This window comes from Notolabrus celidotus, chromosome 4, assembly GCF_009762535.1.
Source record: "Notolabrus celidotus isolate fNotCel1 chromosome 4, fNotCel1.pri, whole genome shotgun sequence".
Lineage (NCBI taxonomy): Eukaryota > Metazoa > Chordata > Actinopteri > Labriformes > Labridae > Notolabrus > Notolabrus celidotus.
In genome coordinates, this window is record NC_048275.1 from 14,312,228 (window position 1) to 14,332,723 (window position 20,496).

A 20,496-nucleotide genomic window follows, 5' to 3' on the forward strand; every position below is an offset into this window, starting at 1 on the left:
TTTTGATGTGAATCGGCGGAGACGCTCAGGTGGGGGCTGCGGCTGAGTGACAGGTCTCCACGAGCGCTCCCCCCCCCCCCCGCCGCTGGACTGATTATGTCCCGGTTGCACTCCCGGCTTTCACCTGACCATGTTCATATGCTTATTTTTCTCAATAAGAACGAGTGGACAGAAAACTGGAAACTGAGTCCAATATCTGTTTCTGTTCAGTTCCCCTGTTGCCTTCACTTTTATGACTATATGTCCACAGAGATTACGAGCCTGCTCCACACGTTGATATTCAGCTTGTTTAACGTTTCGAACACCTCAATAAGATCCGTAGCTGTTCAATACTGTCAGTTATACAGTATATATTGTGTCGTAAAGGAACATTTTATTCGGGGGGAAAAACGCATTTGGCATTGTTTTTGACATGGAAAACGTTTAAGTTTTTTTTAATGATTAATCGTTAATTAATCATTAACATTTCCAAAGATCGATCACGGAAAATACTTGAAATTTACATCCCTAGTCCAAAGCTAGTAACCTTAGTTGGCAGAGCAGAGAGAGTTTCATGAATCTCACTTTGGATGCTCTTTCAAGCTAATTTCACAGGAAGAGAAGCATTATCACATTATGCGAAATAATACAAAAGTAGGACTCATAAACTGCCTCTTGCCGAATGTTTCAGGAGTTTGTACAATTTGGTTGGTTTGGTTGTAATTTAGAAAATGATTGTTTCATGTGTCAATGGTTAAAAAGGAGAACTAAGGGACTGTTTTCCCTCAGATTGGGGGGTCTTTAACCTTCCTACTTTAGCTTCTTGTTCCATATAGTTGATGATTTCTTCTTTCGACAATGAGGACTAATTTAATATTATTTGTTTGGTATCAAGAGTACCCCATTAATGTAATCTGTACTCAACAATCTGTTTCATAAACAGTGATTGCATTTGGATTTTTTAACAGCCTTTAAGCAGCAAAGATAAATGCATTTTGAAAACTCTTTCTAACCAATTGTAGCTACACCCTTTGGTTGTTAAATTGAAAACAGACAATTTATTTATGAAAAGTGTTTTTAAGGAGAAGCTAATGAAAACCTTTGTGCACTATTCGTTCCTATTGGCACATTTATCAGTGTTGGGTGTTCTGCACTTAACTGTGCTAGAAATGTTCAAGGGCTCGCTTCCTGTTGCTGCCAAACAGGTAATGTACTTACACGAAGGCCACATTACTGAATTAGTCCCCATCATTGTTGAGGATTGTGTAGCTTCATGCTCCTGAATGCCTCAGTGATAGCAGTTATTCAGTAACAGTCCAACAAAGGACCCAGAGGGAAATTGAACAGGAGTCATTTAGATTTCACCAAACAACACATTTATCACGTGTCAACAATAGCACTTTATTTTCCTTCAGGGTCTTTGCAGTTCAGTCATTTCATCACAGCACGCACTCAACAACACAATCTCTCTGGATGGCATGCTACATCATCCTCTGTGAGGGTGAATGGGTTATATTTTCCAGAATAATGCTAAACTTGAGAAGTCCTTGGGGTTTGTGTGTCTCCAGAGACAGTAACTGTAGCCTCCAGGATGGATAGATGGATCTTTTCCACTCCATGTCCTTCAAGATCGTACAGTTTGCACCTTTTTATGCCTGTGAAACTTTGAACACATACTCTATGGTGACTTTTATACCTGCCAGCTGTCTAAAAAGTTACTGAGTGTGTCGTTATACTCCAGTGGGCCTGGAGACAGTGTCATTTATTGTCTCCACACCTGTATCCCTTCAGCAAACACTCCTCTCTGTTTCTATGGAATAAGTTCTTCCCACTCTCCATCTTCACCCTGGGAAATTGGCTCCGTCTGCCTTGTGGAGCCTCTCACAGCTGTAATCCTATAAGGGGAAGTTGCTCTATGAAATAACAATAAACCCAGAAGGGAAACTTGGTCTGACCACATTTTGGTTCTCTGGATAATTTCATTATTCATGTAGTAAAATGTGTTGAAGCTGAGGGGTCAGCAAAGACTAGAAAGATGAAAGCCTTGAAAAATGTGTTATAAACAAGGACCGGAGGCGTCCAATCGCCTCCAGTCCACGTTTAAAGCTCTGGCTGCCAAGATAGCTTCTACTCCCAAAAATACCCTTTTACACTGACATTGACTGTATAATAGAATCTGACTGATTGTGGTGTGAGTGTTACTCCCACGGCATTGTCACAGATTTCTTACTGCTGCTGTGAATCAAAGTCAAACTTTGAACCATGCACACCAAAACACACACTCACAGATGCACACACACACACACACACACACACACACACACACACACACACACACACACACACACACACACACACACACACATACAGAGAATAAGTAACAACAGAGTCACAGTATCCCAAGAGGGTGTCACAGTGAGATGACATTATCAGCTTGAATCAGCCCTCACCGACACACAGCACAGACGGGGTTCTCTCCTATTTATTGCAGCTATAATTTCTGTGGAGAGTGGTGACAATCATATCTGCTGGATATGATTACCCACTTGTGTGTCTGATAGTCAAGCATAGTCATTAGCCGTTACAAAGTCTATCTTATCAGGGGAAAAACACTCAAATGTGTTCACCGAACAATTTGTGCTGCATTTACTATCAACTCCTCTATATGGATATTAATTATTCATCTGATGATAAAACAGTCTGTTTGATAGTTAGATTTCTTGTGGGATGGTATTTGTTCAAACTTTCTGTAAGAGACGCATGTTGGAGGGTTTGATTAATAAATGAACAAGTTTATAGTGATACAAAAAGAAAGCATTTTTATAGCAGCTTATCTTTGTGGACTGGAACAGCAGAGCTGTTATGAACATGGAACATATAGATCTGCCATAATATGAAGGTTCTAACTCTGTCTCCTCCTGATTTGACATTTTTCATCCATCCCTGGAGGAAAGCAGTAAGGGAACACATTGTCTCTAAAAAGTCAATGCAGCCGCCATGATATACCCTTTGCTTTGTAGACTGCTGTTTTGACACAATCAGTGCAGCTGTCATTGTCCGGGGGATTTTTTTGACGAATGCAACCATATTTTGATCAGAGGGTAATACAAGTTGCTCATAGCCCAAAATTATACCTTGCCATTTGGGATGGGCATTTTAAGTCAGAACACCATTTAATTGTCACAGGCATCTGTTTGACGATAATTCATAGTCAGTCCTGATGAGTTAATATTCGCATTAACTTATTGTGTTTTTATAAATCAATAAATGTACAAATCAATAAATGTACAAATACTCGAAAATCATGACCCATCATTACTTGTTATGTTTTCGATATGACTGCAGATGTCATAGTTTTACTGCATAAAGTTGCTGTATTACAGATTCCTAAAAATAAGAAACTCTGACCATATCTTGGAAATTAATCATCCAAGTAAAAAAAATCTGCTGTTGATGTTGACAGATCACATTTTCTGCTTGAACCATGTGGCAACTTTGAGTGTGGAACAATGAAGCCTATGCAGTGTGAGTTAAAGTGTATCTCCTTCAATGTCCACTTGAGACTGGCTCCATGAACCCAGGAATCTCCTTTATGACACATGAGGAAATAAATATAAACATGTTTATAATTAGGGGTGTGGCTTAGTTGGGCTTGTGGCTTAGTTGGGCTTATGGCCCACCTTGGCTCCACCTCTTTGTCTGTTTCTAGGAAGATGCAATTTTAGGTTGAGTCAGCATTTCCATAATGGCCATCACCATGTTGGGCTCCTCTTCAGAAACCAGTGGGTGACATCACTGAGACTGTGTCCATGTTTCAAACAATCTTTTAACCCAATATGACTTTTTACTAGCTGAGACGCCCCCTGCTGGCCTTTGGAGATAATGCAGGTTTCATCCACTCGTGTGCTGGCTTCACTTTTGAAACTAAGAGGCTTTTTGCCTTCATATATAAAATAGTCAGGAGGCATCTTCATTAAAAATCAATACACCTTGAACTGGTTACCCAATACATTGGAGGCTCCAGAGTTCTTCATAGAGCACAGTTTCCCTCTTTGTATCACATGATGTGACACCAGCCAACCTCAGCAGAGACATCAGCTGCTGTAATCCAACATTGTATATTCTACCCACTAGTGTCCAAAGTTTGTGACCATTGTTTGGAGTTAAAGCATAGACTGAGCAAAAAACTTGTTTACAGCCGAGCTCTCTCCCTGACACAAAGATACAAAGCCAGCATTACTAATGCTGCTGTGTCTGACCCCTGGATGGCCTTTCACTGTGGCTCTACTCTGTACAAAGTTATTATTGGACATTTGGGGAGATTTTGGCATCAGTACAAGCAGTTTTGGATTACTTATTTATGAATTGTACTTTTTCCCAAACTACATTGTGTTCCCTTGGAGGGAAGTCTTTACTTATTCATTTACGAGGGAGGATGAAATAATGTGCAGTGCTGGTATCTGAAGGCTTTAATGTTGTTAAAGTGAACGGAAAAACTACACAAAGAAATGAAAAGAAAAATCAAAGCAAAATTATAATAATAATAACTTTGGATAAAAGTGTGTTGATTAAGAGTTTCATTTAGATGTTGAAGAAATGTTTTATTACTTAATTATTTTTAAAAGCTAATGTTAAGATTAAATACTTTTGACAAAATAAGCACATTTTGAGGAGACAAAACCATGACAAAAAGGATACAAATTTTGCGAGTAAATGAAAAAAATACAAAATCTTTCCTGACAAATCCATTGTTCCTAAGGTTTTTCTTTTTCTTTGTCTCTCCAGGTTTCCTCTCGTTAGTGAGCTGGCTCCTAATGGCACAGTAGTGGGGACCATCCTTGCTGCTGCTATCAACCAAACCATCTTCTACTCCATTGTGGCAGGAAATGAACTAGGTTTGTGCAATTGATCATAAGATCCTATACCATATACCTGCATATACCATCTATCACCAAGTGTATATATGTTTTCCTCCACAGTACAGTAGTCTTTTCCCCTTGTTTTTCTGTCAGACACATTTATCTTAATGATACAGGCTTTGTTTTTGAAGTGCAAAGCCTTCTCATCCTTGTTTGATTTTTCTGCAAAGATTTCAAGTTACTCTTTCAACTTTCATGCCATCTTTTCCCTGACCAAAGCAGACATCCACAAACTAAATTTTTCTAACGTGAGATAAATATGCAAAAAAAAAACAGTTTCCATTGACATAAGAGTTTAAAAAATACCAACAAAGAAGCACCTATGTTATTTCGGAAATACGGGGATACACATCACAGTGATGTATGCTGCTGTCTCTGTCTTTTTGTTGAAGCAAAGTAGGCAATTTTGACATACTTTGACTGCTTTTCACACACGCTGGAAAAGTGTGAAAAGCATAATTACACCCCAGGAGAGGGAGAACAGCAGACAGGTGCAAAGTGAGCTCAGATATTCAAGCCAAAAAAGTCAAAGACGTACCCGTGAGCTGGAGAGAGAGCAGTGCCAACCTGTAACCCCCTCCCACCATGCACTTCATGTGCTCCTGCAGGGATCTTTGTCTTTGTCGTGCAGAAACAAGAGTCACTTTCCCTCAGACGTTCCTGGAAATTGCAAGCTCAAGACCTAATAAGAGTTCTGTGAATCAACCTCCGGCCCCCACAGCAGTATTGTTCTCAAGGAAAGCAAAAGCGTTTTGAAGCATGACCTTTTTACAAAGCCACAGAGGAGTTAGGGTCTCTCCATTCCATTAAAAGAGGGAAAAAAATCAGCTTGCTGTATTTCTGTGATATGCCCTTTTGTCAGTATGCCAACTAAACAGTAAGTCAGCTGCAAAATAAGTTTTAACATCCATCACTTAGGCGGTCTCTGCGAGGATTCTTGCTGTTATTGAGTTATTTCCTTGCTGCTGCTCACTACAAACTCTTATTCTTTGATTTTTCTAAAGCACATGTTTTACAATTTGCAAATACCTGGATACACCAGCTTCCAAATATTTTGTTGTGAGTGTGCTGAAGCAGGTGAAAATGTTTACTTGAGCTCTACACTTGAGGACCCACTGGCCATGAAGAGAAAAGATCCATTCAATGCATTCAAGTGTTTTACCTTCAAGAGTGGCTTTTTAACATTATATATATGAGTAGTGCCAAGAGAGCAAACAAAACCAAGTTATATAACTCTTATCAGAACACTTTGATGTTTATAAAGGAGGCTTAACTCTGCAGCTGGCCAATTCTTCAATTCATTCTGTTAACTATGTCCCAGTTTTGTCTCTTTTCCTGCTTCATGTGCTCTGATTCTGTTTGGTTTCAGGTCATTTTGAGGTGAACAACAGGACAGGCGTCATCTCCACAGCTAAACCTCTGGATTATGAAAACGTAACCTCCTATGTGCTCCGGGTGCAGGCCGACTCCATGGTGATCGTCTTGTCTAACCTGCGAGTGCCTTCAAAAAGTAAGAAAAAGACGCCAACAGATGCTGTGAATGTGGAGGTTGAGTTCTGTTGCAGGAATTCAGGGAAGAAAATGTTGTTTCATTTGATTCCAGGTGTTGCATTTATATTTAATCATAATCCCTTACTGTGACGGATTATGATTAAATACAGTTTCAAATCCACTGCAGACTATTTTTATCCTTTACATTTATTCTCACATTTACTGCAATTATGTTGAGGTGTTTTGCAGTAAATGTTTGTAAGTGTGTTTAGGTTTTAACGCTTGATTCTGCCAGTAGAGTTTGATGAGTTTGAAGTACATTGTGACCCTGTTATATTACAGTGCGATGAAACACACTTTACATCTGGGATCTTTTTGAGGTACCGACTCCTTTAGGCTTCAGATATGGACAAAAACAAGAAGAATATTTCGTCACAGTATATATATATATCTGCACTTTAATGCTTCATGCACCGTGGTCTTTTTTCACTGTACTGATCCATCCGTGTAATTGGCGGCAGGTTTGCTGCAGCCTGTGATTGGTTATTCAGTTTCACAGCCCATTCAACAGCAAACGGATTTTAAATTGACCGAATACAAACTTGAGGGTTTACTTTGCCAGCTCAGCAGATGTTTTTGAAAAGCTGCGTTTTTGGTGGTCTGCAGACTCTGTCTGTTTGTTTGTGTGGTGGAGGTTTTATGATTTAATTTTCACTGAATTGAAATGTCACATCATTTAATTAATGAGCTTTCAGTACCGTTGTTTTTCATTATTTTTTGGAATTACCCAGAGCTTTAAAAATGCGGCTTATATTTCCTCACCTTCAGTCCGCCGACTTGGCTCTAACTCCATGGAGAACTTTTACTGCAAACATTTTGAAGAGTTCAACGTGAGTAATAAATGCATCAACTTATCATCGCTGTCGGGCAGAAACATTGTATCTTATGGTCGCTGTCAGGCAGAAACCTTGTATCTCTGTGTTTCATCATTTTAATTGGTTTCCATTGATTACTGCTATTGATCTTCCTTAATGTCTGTCAGTAAGCTTTCTCAGATAGAGAGTATTTTTTTAAAAGCTTCTGGTTGAATCTGATGCTGTGTTTAGTTATGTGTAAGATGTCGTTTTCTTTAATTCCTAGAAAGTAGTGATTTTGGAGATACAAGGTTTCTGCCTGACAGTGATATTTGTTTTTATCCATCAGTCAGAAGTATAGTTAAAGAATATAACCTCAAGTTATGGTTAGATCATCTCCACAAAGCAGCATAACAGCACAGGCAGATGCATTTGTTGCATCCAGGAAGAGTGGAAAAACAAATGGACCTCCTGACTGTAAAGTAAGCCACTGAGAATTGTAATTAATAATTAATAATAATAATTCATTGGATTTATAGCACTTTTCTTAATACTCAAAGTCGCTTTACATAAAATAGAATAAAGTAAAAATAAAACAGGTAAATAAAACAAAACAAGGACAGTGGTGGGGGGTGTAGAGGTCATGTGTTGTATGCTTTTTTGAACAGGAAGGTCTTGAAGTGTTTTTTTTGAATGATTGAAGTGAGTCAGAGTTGCGGACATGTGGAGGGAGAGAGTTCCAGAGAGCCGGGGCAGCAATGGCAAAGGCTCTGTCCCCCAAGGTGCGGTGACTTGTGCAGCTGTGTGCGGTCCCAGTATACCCTTCACCGACATCAGTGTTTGGGCCACACTTTCCTGTAATTAGCTAAATTGACCCCCTCTGCAGCTGTTGATTGCCAAGCTTCTGTGCCGGTTGTCCTCAGCAGCTGAGCGGGATTCCCTTTTGGTAATACACTTACTGTTGGCGAGTGCCTCATTCAACTCCTCTTCCAAAAAACGTACTATGCCTTTAAAAATGTTATGTGAGTTTACCTTTGCCTTAAAATATCCCATTGCAAGGGACTCACAAGCAAAAATAACTTAATTTGTCTTCATTGACTCAGATCACTTCAAAACCAGAGTAGATGACTTTCTATTGATTTTAAGCCTATTCTTTATCAATAAACCCCTCTGTGTTTCTTTTCTTAAGGCGTCAGCAGCCTTTAGGCAAACTAAATCATACAATACCTGCAAACAATGTCAACATTTGTGATGTTGCACCCTGTTGTCAGTAAGAAATGAAGTACTTTAGGAAGAAGTTGAAACCATGCTGTTTCACGCCTGGCCAATTACTGTGCAAAGTGAGCACGATTGTCAGAATATTTGTTCCAGAAAGTTGAATTGTCAGACAGATAAGAGATGCACTTTGTTTGAAGCATACTGAGACCTTCAGCCTGTTCTCTCTGATGGCCGAGTCATGGCTGGAATGTCATTAGGTTTGTTTATGGACAGTTTCCTCACAAAGGTTTTCTATAATGACGGGTGAAGTGCTAACAACAAGAGGAGTTCATCCCTCACATTTCAACCATTAGAGTTACAAGTGAGTAATCAATGACCCACTCTACCTGCCACTCTGCTTCTCACACCCTCCATCTCTCACATACCAATGACAGCAATTACATGTCCACACGCTTCCACACTTGGCACTTCACTTCACAGGGTGGAGAAACCCATACATTTTTCTCTTTTATTATTATTATTATTATTAGTAGTAGTAGTAGTAGTAGTAGTAGTAGTAGAAGTAATAGTAGTAGTAGTAGTAGTGCACTGTGTATGTAAGCACATGGTCCAAACACACACATTCTTATAGTTTCTTTGGCTGTGGCTAAGAGGTAGAGAAGGTCGTCCCCTAGTCAGAGGGTTGGAGGCTTCATCCCCATCTCCTGCAGTCAATATGCTGAAAGTGTCCTTAGGCAAGACAATGAACCTTAAATGAACCAAAGCTCCTGCAGGCATAACCATTGGTGTGTGTGTGGGTGGGTGGGTGAATACAATTAGATTTTAAAGGTAGTTGCACTTTGCGTATCATCCTCTGCAGTCAGTGTATGAATGTGTGGATCTTGATATGCTGTGTGAAGCTCCCTCGGTGGTCAAAAGACAACACAATCATGACATAAGTGCACTCTGTTTACTGTTACTGTTGTATTCATATTCATAATGCAAATAACATATACTTCAAATTATCTCAGGATTTAACTTAAATGCACTCTGAGGAGTTTTCATTTAAAACAGTGTCACTCTCACACTGATGACATAGTAGAATGGGATTATCAGCAACAACACTGTTTATTTATTTGCACTGCATTTCAGAGCATGTGTTGGGGTTAGATTTCCGTGAAAAAGCAAAGTTGATATTCAGCCCTTAACCAGAAGTGTCCATGTTTGGGACTCTGTTGGTTAAGTCTGCTAGTGAAAAGTAAGTCAGCAAGCAGGGATTTAATTTTATTTATTACATAATGTTTTGAAATCAATACTGATACTGGAGCAGGTTCAGCAAAAAGACGTACATTTTCTGTTGAAGTATTGTTTCAGACAGACAAAACTCTACAACCAGGGCTTTGCTAGGTGAAAAGAGAAATGGCAAAGAACAGAATTTAATGTTTATGCTGGTGTTTGAATGCTTCACTGCTCTGAGTACAAAAGAGTTAAACTGAGCATATTTACATTATTCAGACATTTATTGGAGCACACATCCTTACACCAGGGCTTTGATTGGTAACATTAATCTGATCACCTTTTGTAAGCTAACTAGCAGAAATAAATCAGTTTACAAAGCTTTGCTCTTTTTATGTTACTTATTTTATTTAGGTTCAAATCAACACATCAACTTATCAATCTGCATCCCTGTACTCTGTTAATTTGCTTCCACAACAAATGCACACTTTGGCAAGAGCCATATCTTTACTACAGTGGGTGATAGTGCTCATGGGAAATGCAGGCTTCATCCCAGAAAATGCTACTGATTTCGGCCAGAATCAACTGAACATGAAAACTACTCACAGTGCATTTGATGTGTTTTGTAAATGATGAAATATTGATATAATTACAGTTTTAGTATCCATTATTTAAAACAAACACACACACAAACAAACAAACAGAGCTTTTGCAGTAAGCAAACAGTCATAAGGCAGTAGACTGGGTGAAAGCATTTTGAGTGCAGTGTGTATAAAGGTTGCTTCCTAGATTGGTAGCTCTCTCTTGGCAACTTCTTTGAAAAACAAGATAAGTCAATTTTCACATTATTTTTCTGTATTTTTATAATGCCCAGAAATAGAAGTCCACACTTGGTTTTTTGACGGCCTACGCGTGCGTGCGTGCGTGCGTGCGTGCGTGCGTGCGTGCGTGCGTGCGTGCGTGCGTGCGTGCGTGCGTGCGTGCGTGCGTGCGTGCGTGCGTGCGTGCGTGCGTGTATATATGCAATAAGATTAGATCCTGATGAGTAGCCCTTTGCAATCAGCCTATGACTGTGCCCACCTTGGCATGTTGTGTAAGGCTCCTTGATTGGTCAGAAGGCTACAAAATCATTACCCAAGTGCGGTCCATTCATCATTACTCCTCTATTCAAATGCAAATTAAACCCTCATTATAACCCAAATTACATCAGGGTTTTATTTAACATGTTATCTAAAGGAAAATGCAAACAATACGATGCACTCAAAGCTCATTCCTCTCTGAACTTCACACGTTTCATACATATTTACGGTTACACACGAGAGGAGGGATTGAGAGGATAGTGGGAGGCATGGCTATTTATGTTTTGTATTTTTGTGAGGATGGAATACAGCCACTTTCTACAAAGAGAGAGAAGAGACAAAAACTGTGCAGACCTCTTTCTCAGCCCCTGGAGTCCTCCTCTCTCTGTAGTGCTCTCACACTACAGTTTTTGTGCCTGTAATGTGATGTGCTGTGTTTTGTTTGTTCCATTCCCCAATGCAACCTCAGCTCCAGTGCCACATGACTTTACATTTTTTTGTGTACCGCCAGAAGAAAAATGGTCCTTGACACCGCATATTTATAAACCTAAACTACAGTGTTGGAAGTATTTTGTGTACTACTTAATAATGCTTTGCACTGCACACTGTAGGCGTAGTAGTGATGTATTTGGGGAATGAATGTTTATAGTTGGCCTATGTGTTTTTAAAGGGACAAGATGGATATTTTAAAAGCATCACAAAACAGCAAGTTAACCATGAAATTAAGTTTTATAAGACCATTTTTTAAGCATCTGTCTCTCACAGCTTTTCCTCAAACTCCACTGAGAGCCTCACTGCTTTATTCTCAGATGCCCTTCAAATTATTATTCCCAGTAATGTGCAAATGGTTTGCCTGTTAAACTTTCAAAAGCTTTTATTGATGGTGTTGTTTCTTCACCAAGTTGTGGGAAAAACAAACTTCTGAACTATAAATGCTGTAAAATAAACCGCCCTAAAGAAATAATGGCTCAGAATGCAAACCTTCATCATCATTTTTATTGTTTAACAGAGCCATATATCACTCAGGGTGTGAGTGTTAGAGCTAATTGGTTGGTAAACAGAATGGAAAATGGCTGAGTTGTTTTCTTGTTCTACTTATTACAGGCTGTGAGGAAGTCATCACCATAATTTAGACTCCATTTTTTTTTGTCAAAATATTCACTGGAATCACAACAAATTAACCGACTAATTAATGAATCAAGTTTTCAGCTTCACAAAAATAGCTTCTAACGCCTCGTCATTGGATAGGACTGAGTTGGAACTGGAAAATGTATTTTTCTTTAAATAGCATGCAAATGAACGTGCCTTCAAATAAGCATTAAAGTGCAGCTGAGTCATCCTGACTTCACTCAGTCTACTTCAGGTCATCATGAAACCAAACAGATGACTTTGCTACCCCACTCTTATTCTCACATGAACTTTTTCCAGTCAATTAGAGGTGAATGTGATGTCTCAATTTTCAGTTAAAATTCAAAGTTTCAGTTATTTTAAAAAATACACAAGAAGTACTTTATTTGAAGAAGTGATGGTCAGCGGACAGACAAACACTCTGTGAAGTTTTCTATGATAATTTACTTCAAATTTATTCAAGTAAATTACTTCAAGCTCTCTTTGAAGTTGCAGACCAGCTTAAAGACCCTGGAAAATTATATTGACGTGAAAATATTGCAATATTTGACTGACCCTGGTTTGGATGACTTCTGAGATGTCTCTATTTCACAGCGGGTGGGCTCCTTGATTGAACTTTCAAGGCTTGTGTGTCCCAGTTTCTTGTCTGTAGGGTGATGAAGCAAACCTGGGTTATTAGTTGCTTGAAAAGGTCCACAAAAAATCTGATTTTTTTAAGCTGTGTTTCATGTGTTTTGAATTAAATGAACTGGAACTAAGGTCATCACTTACAAAATCCTCCTGGACCTTACACCTCCAAGGGCAACAGGAGTTACAGCACTGAGAAAGGTCAATGACTTTAGATGTGTTGGGTGTGGGGATTATCTTGCCAGAGCAAGACATTAAAGTGAGAAAGGCTACAGAGTGGAGCTTTGCATGATATGGTAAGTGTGTGGGAGTCCAACCTCCCCTCCCCTGCCATGCAAAGCTCAGCTTCCTCTCTGTGACTCTGGAGTCTTATCTCCTACATGTATGTAAATGCTGGATCCTGAAGCCCACTCTGCAGAACACCCTGGATGGATGCTACACCAGACCAGAATGCTACACAGGGTTCTAAACATCAACCAGGATGCTCATGTCACCATCTAGGAGCTATGTGGAGGGTTACAAAGGGTGAGGGAGAAAATAGCTCCAGCAGGATGAGGCTAGCCTGTCATTGCCAGAGACACTGAGAGCTCCCAGCCAGTGAACTGGTGCTGTGAGAGCCAACAAATGAACATCAACCATGATTATGTCTGGCACTATCAAACATGGATGTTCTCATGAGAGATGCTGGTGCTGAAAGAAGTGGCAAGCTAGCCAGATACATGGAGGATCATGGTGACTGGAAACTTCACTGGAGGGCTCATCTGAGGACAACTGAATGAATGAAACTGAAAAAGTGCCATAGGTGTAAACTTAGTCTGTATTTATAGAAAATAATAATTCACTTTCTCTTCTTTTTTAAGCTAACACAGCTAAGGTGTTCATTGAGGTGGAGGATGAGAACGACCACCCACCCATCTTCTCCAGGAAGCTCTATATAGGCGTGTGACAGAGGACACCAAGATCTTCAGCTCTGTGCTCAAGATAGTGGTGAGTACATTGAACTATTATCATGTTTCGATCAGCATACATGAAAACAGTCTTGCACCAGAGTGTCAGATTTTGCTCCCGCTTCTCCAACACTTACCCTGCGCAGTGGAGGGGAGAATCCATCTGATCTGCTCTCTGCTGCACAGTTTCATCTCCTCCCATATCACTCACTACATCTCTTCCTCAATTTTGCTCCACCCGCTGTCTGCCTTGTCCACGAGGAGGTGTGATCAGCTGTGTGGTGTAATCCTAGCATGTTCACAGGAGCATGGCTGGACATCCTGTCTGACATTCAGCAGGCTCTGTGGAGGTTTCACTCTGTCACGCTGTGGACACTGTATGCCTGTTCTCTGTGTGTGCGTGGGCTGCTGTTTGTGTGTACTTGGTTTTGTATTTGTGCAAAAAGAATAAAAAATCCTCAGCAACCTACCCTGAATGTCAACACTGCAGCCAGCAGTTATGCATTTATGTGTGAATGTCCTGGATATCATGGAAACCCATTTGTTCATTTGTCAAGGTGTCAGGGTTATTGTGCTGTGCTGGGTTTGTCAGTCTAGTTGTTCCTCATAAGGTGGATTACTGTAGTCCCTCTATTTCCTGCTTTCCAACCTCCCTAGTGGAGATAAGAGACAATCTGAGCAAGGGAGATGTTGTCATATATTAATCTGAGTCACATTCAGTTATTACGTTCAAAGCACTGAGCTGCACGTGCTGCAGCAGAAGGTTTCAAAATGCTTTTAAAAGATCTTCTTTTGCCCTGATTTAAAATTTGTAGGGTGCTGTCAGGCTTCACTACCATAGTTGGAAGGTTTTTGGGCCAATAGGTGTTGCAGTATTTATTGGGCTTTAGTGATAGAGACAACAGAATATAGTGTTGTACAATGAATAAGCACTGTGATCCACAAATATATCACTATCCACAAACATGTTTTGTTTGTGTTTGTGTGTTGTTGGAAATAATATCAACCAGAATTCAGGAATATTTGCTAGAAACATGACTACTTTATACACACAGACTTTAATTTCACATAAATGTTCTGTTAACATTTACCATTGTTTATTTTATTTATTTTATATTTATTTTATTTGTAACTTTTTAAATGTCTTAACACAACAACACAAAGACAATCAAACAAGGGCTCAGACATATGTAATGAAATTAATAACAATAATAATAATAATAACAACAACAACAACAACAACAACAACAATAATAATAATAATAATAATAATACATGAATTGAAAAAATAAAATAAAAAGATTAATTAATTGATAGAAAACACGTGAAGAAAAATTTAAATAGAACATTTTGTCGAAAATTATTTAAAATAAAATAAATGAAGAGGAAAAACACTCACATACACACACACACACACATATATATATATATATATATTATATATATATATATTATATACACATATATGTATGCTGTTATACACATATATATACTGCTGTATATATAATATATAATATATATATATATATATATATATATATATATACATACATGTATATATATATATATTTATATATATATATATATATATATATATATATATATATATATATATAGATATATACATGTCAATCACTAAAGAAAAAAGTTAAAAAAGACCATGCAAAGCTGCCATTTATGTATTGCACTCTTGGGCATTGTACCATTGTTTATAGTTCTTCCCAGACAAATACATGGAGTGTATTGTGAAATACACCAAAATTAACACTGGTGTGCTGCCAAGAGTTCTCAACCATAGACAGGTGCTAGAATCTTCCATGTGATTCATAGAATTTAATAGTCTTTCAGTCTGCACTCGAGACTGTGAAGTGGAGCGAAGTACCATGGAGGTTTAACCCAAGGGTAGATTTCACACGGGGGTTTCATTACAGTTTTGTGACAAAATAAAATTATGTTTTTCAGGCAACTATTTTTTAAAAACGCTCAAGTCTTTTAAGTTTGTTGCAAAATCAAAAACCCTGGTAGTACTTCATGTCCCCCTGCTAAACGCCTGTATTCTGTTAGGAATGGTCTCCTTTAATCTCAGTGTCACTATTTGGGCAGTCAAAACCAACACAAACCACAACATGGTGTATTCCTGTGTCTTACAAACACTTTAAGAGCCTTTGAAGGTGAAAGGAAAACATATTTAAAAGGAAACACCAGCCAGATTAAATTAAACTGGGACCTAGCCAGAAACATGGGAGCTTTTACAGTGTAATGGACACTAGACCCAGACTAATGGAGTCAAGAGGATTTTTAAAGAAAAGAAGTGGGTGTAAAATGTAGCAGGCGCGTTGGGCAGGAGATTCATAAAAAGTATTTCAAGCCTTGCACAGATGTAAAAAATCAGTCAAAGGTCATCAAAGATACAGAAAAGGGAGCTGAAAGTCATCTCATAAACCAGTCCCTGCTGGGAGAAAAGGCAAAGAATTTCTTGCAATACAAAAGTCAAAAAGCAAGAGTACAGGGACAGTCAAGGATAATATTTTACTGATGGTCTCAAATAAAGCTAATGGCTTGCCTCCCCTGCAGGAAATGAGCTTATCTTTAATCTTTGTTATGTCTTTAAAGAAGCTTGTGTAGGACACAGAAAAATCCTCAAGAACTTGGTAAGGCTTTGTGACTCATCTTTTCCTGTATTTTACAACACTGGAGAGATCAGGTGAGCATATTCTTTCAGGGCTAACAATTGCATTAAAAAAGAAAGGGACAATAAAGAAGAACAATAATACAGTAGTAATGTGATTTTGGTAAGTCCTGAAGAGAATGGGAAATAGGTTAGCATTATATGAATGTCATTCATCATCTTATCATCACATGTTGTGAATTGCTCAGACTGTATAAAATGATGAATGACATGACAGCCCCCCAAAAGTGAAGCCAAAACATTGGAGCTCCCCTGAGTAAATGTTAATTTTTCAGAGAATGTTTGTACTAATTAGTTATTTAATGTAGAAAGAGAAGATGTCATGTCATGACATGACTGAAGGCCTCCACAGCATTCATGACCTGATTACCTAAGCAGAGTAGAGGAGGAACGGCGAGAGAAAATGTTACAAACACCAACACAAGAGTCATTGAACTTTCCATTATTACTATCTGTTACTTTCTGTTATCTAGGCAAATACTAGTATTAGATTTTAACAGATACCCATTGAAACATTTTATCAGGATTAAGATAAAAGCTGACCAGGACATCCCTATTTTCAATTACTAAGAGTCACAATTTGTAATGCATAAGGATGGATCCAGCATAAGGATGGATCCAGCATCAAAGTTTATATGCAGGTCTGTTCTACACTTACATTTGACAACACAAAAAGCAGTACTATTGTTGTTCCTGACTGTGTCAACAGTAGTCATAGAAATAATTACATTAATATTAAATGAGACTCGACTTTAGTGTTTTAAGCTGTTTTGTTTGAGCATTTTGTGATAAGGCTATAAATGAACTATTTAAGTAAACAGAAGCTTTCTGTTCATACTATGGGCAATCAAATCTCATCTGAGTATTACTAGATAACTTATAACTTTGCAGTCTGTTGAACAACAATTAACTGGTGTAGATGTGTTAACGAGCTAAAATACATTTCACTAAAACTAGAATAATGACTCCAGAGGGGGTGACACATAACGAGGCTCAGTTTGCTCCACAGGATCCACAGTTTCATATACAACTACTTTTCAATTATGGCTTTATTCCTCAAAGAAGTACCAGAGATAAGTGCAACTGGATCTGTTGTTGTTGTTAAATTCAATAGTTTTCAATAGCTGTCATTCATGCATTAAAGCACAGACAGAGTGAACAACCTCAATTCAATATTTGACCTGTCAAAGCAGGAAAGTCACAGCAGTGTGACTAGTTTCCTTAACAATAGATGAAGTCTATTCAAGTGTCCGAGGACGCCATGCCATGGACTGATAATAGACATTAGCAGGACCCCAGAAGCAGTGAAAGTAATTTAAAGTATTTTTATTAGACTTTTCTGTTTTTCCTGCTCTTACCTGGTAATTGTTATATGTACCAGGAATAGGACTCGTTAATGTCTTTTCTTGAATGTCTTTTAACTGAATATATGTATGAGTTGTATTCTAAGAAGCAATTCAGTATCAGATTTTTAGGTTGTCATTGTGGGGTGATTGAGTTTCTGAGAGAAAGAGGGCATGTGCGAGTGCAAACTGTAACTTTTCACAGAGATGGACATTTTTACAGTGTTTTGATAAGAAATGTAGAGCCAAGTCTTCTTTTATAAAATCAGAAATGATGGAAATGGTTTTAGAATAATGGCTGATGAAGCATTATCCTCTAAGAATGTAGAAGTATATTCTTGTAGGCTCCAAAGTGGCACTGACCATTGAGCTATGGACAAAACACTGTGCAGTGGCTTCAACCACACAAACAGTTCAGAATTCCTTTGTTGCTTTTCCTCGGAATAGGAAAAGTATTGAAATGTGGGTGAGGTGCTATTCATTAGTTTCCCCGAGTTCATGGCTAGTTTGGAGAATGGCTGATGTAAAAGGTTCGTATGTGGACTTGTTGAGTGGAGCACGCCTTGTCTGAGAAATGTTGTCAATATTTGTCCTTTGACCACCTCTGACCTGATGCTGCACCTTTTCAATCAAAAATGTAATTGTTACATAAAAGAATCAACAAAAGTCACGTCTGTGACTGTTATCATTTCAACGTTAGCAAATTATCTCCCCTTATTTGCTACCAAAGTCTAATCTCTAGAAGTTAATTGAAAACAATCCATTAAAAAGATAAAATAGTTCTGTTTAGTAGAAAAGACAGATGAAATCATCACGTCCTGCTCCTCGTGACACTTATTCAACCCTGTTTTATAATCAGTTTCATGTCTGCAAAATCACAGTCAGTTTTACCCTAGTTTCAAACATAAAGAGCATCTTTTGAGCAGCAAGTAGATGCCAGATGCTTAATAATGCCTAATATGGATGTTTTTTTGTTTAGACAAACCATCTGGATCCATATTTCCCCCCCTCGCTATGTTGTGGCAGCTTGCAAACAAACCTCGCTCTCTGACAGTTTAAAAGCTTTGCCCTACATAAATAATGCTTGTGCACATTTTGGTGAATTTCTCTTACCCAGCTAGGATATCTCTCTTTGTTGATTTATGCAGCGCTTTTTGTGGGACCATGCCCCCCTTTTCCCTCCATTCTTCCAATAGCTGGAGGAGAAAAAAAAAGATTGCTCCTATTATCAGTGTCACTTTCTACAGACAGGCAGTCTGAAAATTGATGCTTGTGTGAGCTCTGTAGACAGACATAAGTTGTTCTAAGGGCTTAAGAATTCAGTGGTTTTGCAAACTATGATGATTTTTTCATAATGATAGGGTTCAAATTGTTTATGCCATTATCTTGTTTTCAGTGAATTGAATCAAGACATGCCCAAAATCAATAAAAGCTCAGGGGGCAGTTTTAACATTTGATAAATGTTGCAGTCTAAAGAAACTTTAATCAGTTTACTATCAGACATCCCTTCAAATTAATTACTCGAGTCATCTCTTCTTTATCTTCTGATCTGAGCTCCCTACTGCTTTTACTGACTAGCTTTCAGCACATCTGTCTCATATGAAACTTTAATGTATCGTTACAACCTTATTGCTTCAAATTCAAGTTTTTAGGCTGAAGTAGGAAGCTGTTTTCAGCAGAAATGCTTCAAAAGCCAGCAGTGGAGGTAGTCATGTCATTTACAAAACTGCTATAAAATCAACAGCTAGGAAGTCAACATTCGGCCATGATTACCCAGTTTTAGATTATTAATTGATTTATAAAACAGTTCCTGCCAATGTTATCTTGTCCTAAAGGGAAAAAAGCAGTCAAAAAAAGCTATTTTTAAACATTGCCTGGTTGTCATTCAGTACTTCTAGCATATCTAATAACCGTTAGCTAACTGCGCTCAAAACAAAGAAGAAGAACCACATTAGAAGGCATCAGAATAAGAAAACATAAAGCAGTTGCTGAAAATATGGGATGGGGAAGGTTGAGGTTGAGTGCGGTCAAATATGAATAACTGTCAACTACATCCCAAGGACTCTAGAAGAGAATGCCTGTTTTAGCTTGAAATACCCATCCCTACTTAAAAGCTACTAGTGGTTTATTGAAATCATATCAAGGTCAAAGAGAGTCAATATTTTAACTATTCAGCTTAAAAGAAACAACTCAAAATTAAGGCTCATGTGTCTGCCTGAAGTGTAGTGAAGTAAGCTAGCAGGTTGTTATGTTAGCTTAAAGGCTATACTGTGTTACTGTGCTCACAAATGTTTATGACTGGCTAATTTTACAACACTAGTCAATAAACTGAGGGTTTCCCCTGACAAAGTCTCAATAATTGTGAGTTCAGAGTAAGTAAGGAAGTAATGAAGTCAGTACATGAAGCACAATCTCTCTGTGTGCTTTGCTTAGTATTGTGGTACGAACAACTTCTGTCTGGAGTCTGGTATTGAGCCGAAGATCTTCAGGTTAATGAGGCTTTGTTTTAACCTAAAGTAACTAGTTGTTTAGCTCTTTTTTAAGTGGCTTTCCTTACACTGTAAAAGGTTTGCAGACCTTGCTTTCTTTTTCACTTTTTACAGTAGGTAATAATTGGAAAGCAGCGACGCACACACAAAAATCATGCACCACTCATTATCCTCAAGTAGAGGTTTTATTCTTCCTTGTCAGTTACTTTTCAGAGCACCTGCTTGGAAAAGAATTATGAGCAAATATATCCAGCAGTGGGAGGACATCATTTAAAGGCTCCACTTTTTCACATCTTGTCTCAGTTTGCTGTGATCAATGAATTGTTAATACAATGTGCCAAACTGTCAGTGGGTCCAGTCCAGCCTGCAGTTATAATTTAAAATAACACTATAATAGTTATCCATAAGGGTTTTTTGACATCTTAAGACAGCATAACTTGACACAATAACAACAAATCATGAATGTACTAAAGGAAATGCCACCCCCAAGACATTAACAGTGAACGTCCAGTTCTCTA

The 20,496-nt window shown here is 38.4% G+C and overlaps 1 pseudogene; it reads left to right on the forward strand.

Moving 5' to 3' along the window:
- Positions 1–20,496, forward strand: part of LOC117812101 — a 294,303-nt pseudogene that overhangs the window by 241,881 nt on the left and 31,926 nt on the right.